Raw genomic sequence first — 8,440 nt, 5'->3', positions numbered from 1 at the left:
TATCTCATATGCTGACTGGCTTGTTTTTATAGATTAATGAATTGCAAAGGCCGAAGCTATGCTACCAAACTAGCAAAATGGATTTTTAACTACAGTAGTGTGATCCGACCTACAAGTTTGTTTTTGATAGAGATACATAGATAAATTGAGATACAAGTAGTCTATATGGTGACAGTTGTTGGGTTTGCTGTTCCGGCAGCAGAGTGGACTCTAAAAACGCAGGCTCAGAGAAGAGAGATTCGTGATCAAGGAATTTATTACTCCAGTAGCAAAATCTATATACAAAAACAGATCCATACAAACAATCACGCAGTACCGAAAGTGTAACATAAATTGCTGGTGGAAAAATCACACCAGGAAAACAACGCGGAAAACAGAAAACACTTGCAAAAGGCAAGGAACAAAAACCGAACGAAAATCGCTTACCACCAAAGGGTAAGATGAGCCAATTGGCGAGCAAACACGGCCGAGAAGAACAAAGACTGGGTGCATAGTCAATGGGCGGAAACGAGGTCGAGAAACACGTAAAGCAGTTAACAAGAATGGCGAGAGTAAACACTTGGAACATGGACATGAGCACAAGGGAATAATCCGACGCTGAGACGTCAGCGCGGCGCGTTTAAATAGCAAGGTAATCATGGTATCAATGGGCAACATGTGGGTGGCAGGTGGGCGTGTCTCTCCAGCCGTGACGACAAGACAGGAAACAGGTGCTGGAGTGAACAACAACAACAAAAACATGAGGCATGACAGAAATGGATCATGACAACAGTGAACTCAACTGAACTCATTTCATTACAAGAAGAAATTCCGCGGATGTTGCAGTGAACAATTCTTCATAAGAGCAGCATGAAGCTGTTCATTGAGTCTCCCACATGAATTTTACTGGCAAACTAAACGAGAATTACAAATTGTTTATTTAAAACAACCACATAAATTTGCCTTGGGTTACTCCAGTTATTTTTATGCTAATAAAAAAAAAATGCAAAATATCATAGACGGGCCAACAAATAGTTCGGGTGATCCACCAAAGGAAAATTAAACTGATTTTTCAGTATACACTAAAATTATCTAGGGCCACGTGACGCAAAGGGTAAAAGGTTTAATCGTTACAGTTTTTTTTTTTTTTGCAATGCTGCTTTGGGGGAGCAAAAACTCTTTAGTACAAAATTGACAATCAAGTAGCACAATATATCCTCCCAGAGCACTGTCCATACCGGGTGCAAAAACACGAATAAAGCACAGCTGATTGCAGTAGCCCCCTTGTGACCGTCCCCCCCATCCACCACCACGTTAGCTTCACCTGTGTATCACCAGCATGCAAAAAAGACAGGATTAAAGTGGAGCTGCTCAGAGCCATTATTGGATGAGGGACAGGCAGCTCCCACAGGTGGAGAATGGATTATTTCACTATCAGAGAAGGCGGCGGTACAATAACGGGTGTGTAAAAACTAGGGTCTCGTTTCATTGTGAAATATTAACCTTTGGAAAGGAGCAGGTAATAACCACAGGCGTGTGTGAGTGGTGCCTTTACAACACATTAGGTAAGGCACCGCAAACGTAATGGCTTCACGCTCTTGCCAAATTAACACAGCACAGCTCATCTTCTGGTAAGCGTATGTTGCGGCCGGGGTTAAGATTTTGGTTGTATGTCAAACTCATTGACCTGAGGTGACCTATGGTGGTTAGTATGGTCAGCATTCCCATCAGAATTTAGGTCGGTAGAGTAAAGGTGAGTTGGGTTAGCGTTGGAATTAGTAGGCTTAGAATCAGGGTTCGAAATTCACTTTTTTGAACATCAGGCAATGTGGCTGGTAACTCTCTAAAATTACCAGTCAGTCAGGATTTCCACTCACCATTTTGTTTTTTAACATTAGCTCTATTGTTTCTAGCTGCCTTTACCTTTGTCGTGCTGGGTACACGCTAGTATGAAATACCATAATTTCACGTTGCCAAGGCACATATGAAACGGAATTATCTCGAATTACGGCGTAGTATTTAGTCACGGCCAGAGAGGCTGAGAACCAAGTAAAGTAGTGTTGGGCATTGTTTGAATTAGAATGATTCCAGTTGCTTGTTTTGATTTTAAACAATTCTCAATTTAGATTCTTTTTAGGGTGTCCAAACTATGACCAATCCTTTTTAGCAGCTCGCAGCACTGACAAGGAGAACATTGACATGTTCCTTGTTATTTGCATGCTTTGCACTATGGTATTTACGTATTACACTGAGGAAAGACAGGAAACCAGAAGAAGTTTGTTCTCATCTCTCACTTCCATGTTTTAAAGCTATCTGTCATGCTTTGTCTTGATTCGTTTTGGTTTAGAATTTTGCTTCATTGTTTCCTTGTGTTCCTCTGTCTGTTTTTTTTTTTCTCTTTGAGTTATTGGGTCCACCTGTGCTTGTCATCCCAGTCCCACGTGTTAGCCAATTAGCTCCTTCCAACCCTTTGTGTCTTGTCCAGGTGTTGCTCATCGTCTCGTCAATTTGTCTGAATTTACTTCCTTGCATTCTTTCGGTCCTTCTTGCTGTCACTTAGCCTTGTGCTGTAAAAGTGTTTTGTTTCCCAGTGTTTCTTTGTTACTTTGAGTTTGGATTTTTATTAAGACTTTGGTGATTTTGTGCTTGGATCGTAGCCCATTTCTGTTGATCTTGTTTTTATTCATAAATATCGTTCAGTCCACCCTACATTGCGTCTCCGTCTGCTTCCCTGCATTTGGGTGCACCTGCATGCCCAAACCCTAACACAGGCAGTCATCAATTTATAGGGTCACCGCTCACCAGCCATGCCTACATTTTTAAAAATCACTTTTTTACTTTATCTAGCTGTGATTTTCTTTCAATACAGTATATATATGAAATGAAATATAGCTTCTAATTTCTTCACCTAAATTAATGTATTGGCTACAAATTTATGTCTTCTAACGTTACACATTTTGATTAACTTTACTATAAATTTCTCACTGAGTTATTTTTAAACAATCAAATTTATGAACTTGAGTTTATGTTATCTCTTTACTCTAATTTGAGAGCTTCATTTTTGAAAATCTCGTTAAATAAATTCACATAAAGTGTAAATCAGTATAGCCTTCACTGAGCTCCCACTGATGCGCTCACCGGCAGTGTAGAGAGACAAAAGCAGACCGTTTTGAGACCCAGTTCAGATTAGCAACAGGTACAGTGTGTGTGTTTACAATTCACCTGTTGTGGACACCCACGCTTGCTTGGTATAGAAAATTCTGTACCAAGCTTGTCAGACATGTTATCTTAAACATGTCATGCAACCTCCTTTCCACAATATTTATTGTACGTGTTACTCTGAGGTGACCCTTCACTAGCAAATTGAAGCCACACTTGTGACTGGTGGTAGGTTGGTTGGTTGCTTTCAGCAAGTTTAACTACCAGCCAGCGGATTTGGAACCGGAAATTTAAAATGCAAACAAAAATAGTCCAAGCCTTAATCTATTCTAAAGATTTGACTCCAAACCCAAAGTATATCTGACCGGCATGATTGCCTCTCGCATTACTAGCCGAACAGTCTGAAATGTTTTTATCAACACCAAAATGAATTTTAACCTGCATTTGCTTAATTCTTTGGCCAACACAGACACCATGACTGAGTGGGAACTGAACCCACGCTACCCATCAACTGTACCACTACACCATCAGTGACCCACATCTCTGGTTAGGATTACGGTTATTTAGGGTCCCACAGTGGTGGGCGGACAAGGCCTCTGCTGGCTAAACATTATCAAGAAATCATGATCATATTTACAAGAAACTTTTATTTCATTATATATATATATTAACACTAATAAAAAAAAATAATAATATTACAAATAATTATTATTATTATTCACATTCATCTAATATGTCATATTTTTAGTGGAGAGTTTTTATTCAAACAGAATTCTGCTATCTAGTGTTGCCAGGCAGATTTCATGATACCAGCAGAACCTTGCTCGTACGAGAACACTGTCATATCCTTTCAAACACCTTCTTCAGTCCAGTCCATTCGATTGCCAATTAGTCCTTGGGCTTTCAATACCCTCATCATTACCCATGGGAGAAATTAGTCACTACAGCTTTGCAGGCGAGGTCAAAGTAACGTGGTCAGCAGCTCGACGCTCTTGCAGCTGGGACAGAGTCTGACACAGCTAATGGATGAGAATGGTTGCAGTAGTAGCATCCCAGGCCTCCCCTATGAAGTCAAAGCTGCCCCTTAGCATACAGTAATTCAGCATCCCAGACAGCTCCATCAAGGTGGCATCGAATAACAAAAGCGTGCAGTGAATTAGGGCAAAGAGGATTTACATGGTGACTATCAGAGTTGCTTTATATTAAGGTTACTTAATGGGGAGTGTCTGCCGTAATTGTCTGTGACGGGCTACGATCAGATAAACGCAATGACTGACAATGCCTCCCAATCAAATTCCCAAGATGCCTTTGCTGTCAGCTAGATAGCTCGCAGTCAAGTCCACATTAGCAGTACTAGAATTGCCACTAAAGTGAGTGGCTAGTTAATGAAGCCAAGCAAACAAGGTCGTCAGCAACACAGCTTCCAACTTAATTTTAGTACTGATGTCATTTATACATGCAAACCTATTATATAAGAGCCAATGTTAATCTCAGGCAAGTGTGTGTTCACTGTGATAAAACAAATTTTGTGTGCATGACAACAAAAAGATGAGCCTTCATAATCATTATTCTTCAGAACGTCTAAATATGGCACAAGGTCAAAAAGAATTTTAATGAATTTCATCGAGGCAGTAGCAGAGAGGTACTGAGGTTCAAAAATAAATATTTAAATCAGAAATGGTTATCACAGTGTCTGTTGACATATCATGACGAGAGCAGTGACAATGCTCCACTCAGGCATGGATCGATGCGATTACGTATCATCTTCTTCCGAACACAGATGTCACAGTCGAGACTGTCTGTTGTGTCCCATTTAAAGGTAGTGAGAGGAGCTACTTTGATTGGCAGGGACTTAAGTCGGATGTAAACACTCCAACTGTGGCGCAGCCCGCCCACCTGCTGGGCTGCCAGGCTGAACATGTACATGAAATTATCAACGCCTGTCCTGTGATGCACTATTGTGGTGCCTGCAGTGCCCAATTTGCAGGTACCACTTCTTAAATAACATGTTTTATACCATTTAGTTATCTTTTTTCAATGAATGTAACCTGTTTGACACGTGAGCTCATTATGTATTCTAATAAACAATAGTTCCTCCATGATTTTGTGGACAATTTCCCTAAAAGCTATTATTATTATTATTATTTATATTTATTTATTTATTTATTTTTGCTCAAAAACAATTTTGTGTACAATTAAGAAAAGTTTTTACAAGAAATGTTTAGAAAAGCAACATTTTTCGAAATACAATAATTTATGATAGGGAAAAGAAATTACATTTGCACACACTCCCTTCAACATTTGGAGTTTCATCACACATCCTGGCAAAAGTGTTTATTCTCAATATGGATCATCAGTGCTTCTTTTTCTGCTGTTAGACTGCATCAAAATATTTTTTTTGAAGCTGGTGATAACCCGGAACGGCTTGACCGTTGATGACTTTCTCTCTCAGGAATCTTCTCATAACTGTGTGGTCACAAACAGAATAATGTTGATAGCTGTGCAAGTTGAAAGCCAATCTTCACAGGTCTGATAAGAAAGAGGCAATGTTCAGAACGAGCGCTTACCGAGACCTTTTTCAATTATGTGCACTGTGTCTTGGTAAAATGTAATATCACCTCATCATTTTGTGCTGTGAAACAACTAGAGGTGGGCAATATATCAGATTTTCATTGATGTTAGGAGCATGTGAATAAATGTGCAGACGGTGCAATTATTGGTTTGCATGGTCCTTTGCCATGAATTTTGCTGGTAAATGCTTCACATTTTCTCTGCTCCACAAGTTTCTCTGCTGTCAAAATCACATGGTCAACATTCGCCATCATCTAAAACATTTGACATGGGATTTTTTTCCTTCGAGACAGCTACTGCTACTATTTCTAGCAGAGTGACCACAGAGCCATTTCAGGCAAAATAACACAGAAATTGATATGAAATGTGCATTTTTACAAGGTAATTGTGGGAAAATTGCGATGTTTGGACAAAGTTGCGGGTAATTGCGATTTCTTGATTTTGCGTAAATAGTTATCAAAATTTGGCTAAATCCAGGACGGCCTGATATAACCGCAGGGTGACATGCGGTTATTATATATCATAATACATTTTGCACATTATAAGTTACCTCAGGTTGACAGCGGATTCAAATTCAGGTAGCACTTTTAAATGTGTTTTATTTAGAGCAGTCATCTTGTTACAATAAATGTTACATCCGTTTGATACATGGGCTAAACAAAATTAGTTTATTTACTCTTTCGTTTTTCTTGAAATTATTTGTAATAAGTTTGAATATAATTATACGGATGGTGAACACATGGCGCCCCTCTTGCTGATGGTTCGCCGATGCTCAGGGCCAGCCCTGGCCCTCAGTTAACAACAAGTGAAGTTCACATCAAGACGAAGAGACTAAAAAGTCAAATTTCTGCAATGAAAGAGATTTCTGCACCAAAATAAGCCAAGCTCTAGACAAACTGCCTTGTTGATACTTTATGTAGAGCTTAAAATGGCAATTATGATTCAGGGATTATAAAGATTGTTTTCTGTTGCTTTCGGATATATTTTCAAATCCTTTTTTTGAAGGCGCCTCGCAATTCGCTCTGTGTCAATCACCAATGGAAACTTTTAGTGCGGCTTTGTGAGTGAAAGAGCCATTTTTAAATCGGCTGTGTCGCCCAATAATACCGCTTTAGTATGCAAATGTCTTTGTGTAGCGCCGACTCTTTTATTTCTTTTGCGGTAAAAGGCCAGTTCAAGCCGAGTGCGCTACCTCAGAAAATGAAGTCTGCATGCTGAGTGAAGCCTGTGGGGGGAAAGTCAACAGATCAATGGGATTATTGAAGAGGCATCAGAAAAGGTTCATGCGTGACTCAAAGGTGTACACACACACACACACACGCTCAATTTCAGGTCCGGCGACCCAGTACCCAAGAAGAGCGTTGCACGCCGGAGTAGATTGCAACAAAGCAAAGCGGTAAATTGCAACTTTCTCTGACCTCAGAACAGTTGGTTTTATTCCAATATTGAAGCGACGAGTGTTTCACATTTCATGGTGGATTGTCAAACTTTGTTGCCAAGCTGTGCCCACTATGATGAAAAGTCAGTACTTTGATTATTAATCACCACCCATCTGTCTCGTAAAAATGTCTCACCAAAGTTCCAGTGCTCTGGTCACAAAAGATGTATTTAAAATCAAAACTGCATGTTTTTCCTTTGAAGTACTATCCCGCAAGTCTAACACACTTTTCCAGCCTGCTCTGCCTTGCCTTCATGAGTATCTTCAGGGATCCTCTGTAGCTCGTTTGTCACAACTTAATGTTTTCCACATCTTTAAAATAAATCTCCATGAGCTTGTGAAAGAGGTAAACTCACAGTTGGTTCGGAAAGTTGCTTCAGCATGGTGATGTTCTGCATAGGCAGGAACTGTCAGATGCTCAGGACATTGTGAGCCGTCACGAGTTATCACGCCACTTGTCTCGCCTTTTCTCGTGGCAAAAATAAAGAAAACACTGCATGATTTCTTTCCAGACGCGATGGTTAATCATTTGCTCCACAATGAATAGAAAAACTCATGGCTTCCAGTTTGGATTCGACATATATCTTTTGTGACTCCACTGGAAATTTTATGACACAAATTTGATTGTGATCCAACAAAAATCACAATGTACTCACATCTGGTTAAGTACGGTATAGGAGCCTTCTGAAAGTAGATGACTTCGCATTAAAGTGCCGATATGTAAAAAAATGAAAATAAAATAAATAATAATAATAATTGTGTGTATATATATATATATATAGATAGATAGACAGACGTGTGTGTGTACCCTGCTTATTCTGATCCCGCAGCTTGATGCCAGCACAATTTGACGCGACCATCCCCATCAACCGCCACATGTCGCCCGCACTTTGCCAGGGGCCACTTGGGTTATTCTGGGTGCAAACCTTCTTCTTCTCTTCGCTCCGGGCAATGTCTTCCATCTTGCCTTTTTTGTAGTCAGGCATTAGAGAAGCACCTCTCGAAGGTGTACTCAGCTCCCCTGATACGAACACAGTGGGTCATCACTCCCCCCGCCTGAATGTCACCCATGTGTAGCGATTATGACGATCAAAACACTTTGCTTGTCTCTGTAACAACCTTGATCATATGAGTGATCTCCTCTTCCAGCAAGATCCTGATGTGGTTGCTGTGGCAACATTAAACGGCAGATGGAGTACGTGGAGGCCGAGATAATGACGCACAGGACGCCTGATACTTTTTCGGAGCCAAATGTTTAACAGTCGCTCATATTTCAGAGGCGGCGATTGTGTT

General features: G+C 40.2%; 1 long non-coding RNA gene across 1 annotated transcript; it reads right to left on the bottom strand.

Annotated features, from left to right (window-relative positions):
• Positions 1-238: 238 nt before the first annotated feature.
• Positions 239-7,607, bottom strand: LOC148338016 (uncharacterized). Its single transcript, XR_015842949.1, has 2 exons — positions 7,504-7,607; positions 239-713 (listed from the first exon to the last, which is right to left on the bottom strand). It is a non-coding gene; the product is annotated as an uncharacterized LOC148338016 (long non-coding RNA).
• Positions 7,608-8,440: the final 833 nt, after the last annotated feature.

This window comes from Idiotropiscis lumnitzeri, chromosome 4, assembly GCF_059441095.1.
Source record: "Idiotropiscis lumnitzeri isolate Australia: NSW breed Sydney's pygmy pipehorse chromosome 4, RoL_Ilum_1.0, whole genome shotgun sequence".
Lineage (NCBI taxonomy): Eukaryota > Metazoa > Chordata > Actinopteri > Syngnathiformes > Syngnathidae > Idiotropiscis > Idiotropiscis lumnitzeri.
This window is presented reverse-complemented; position numbering and strand designations above follow the sequence as displayed.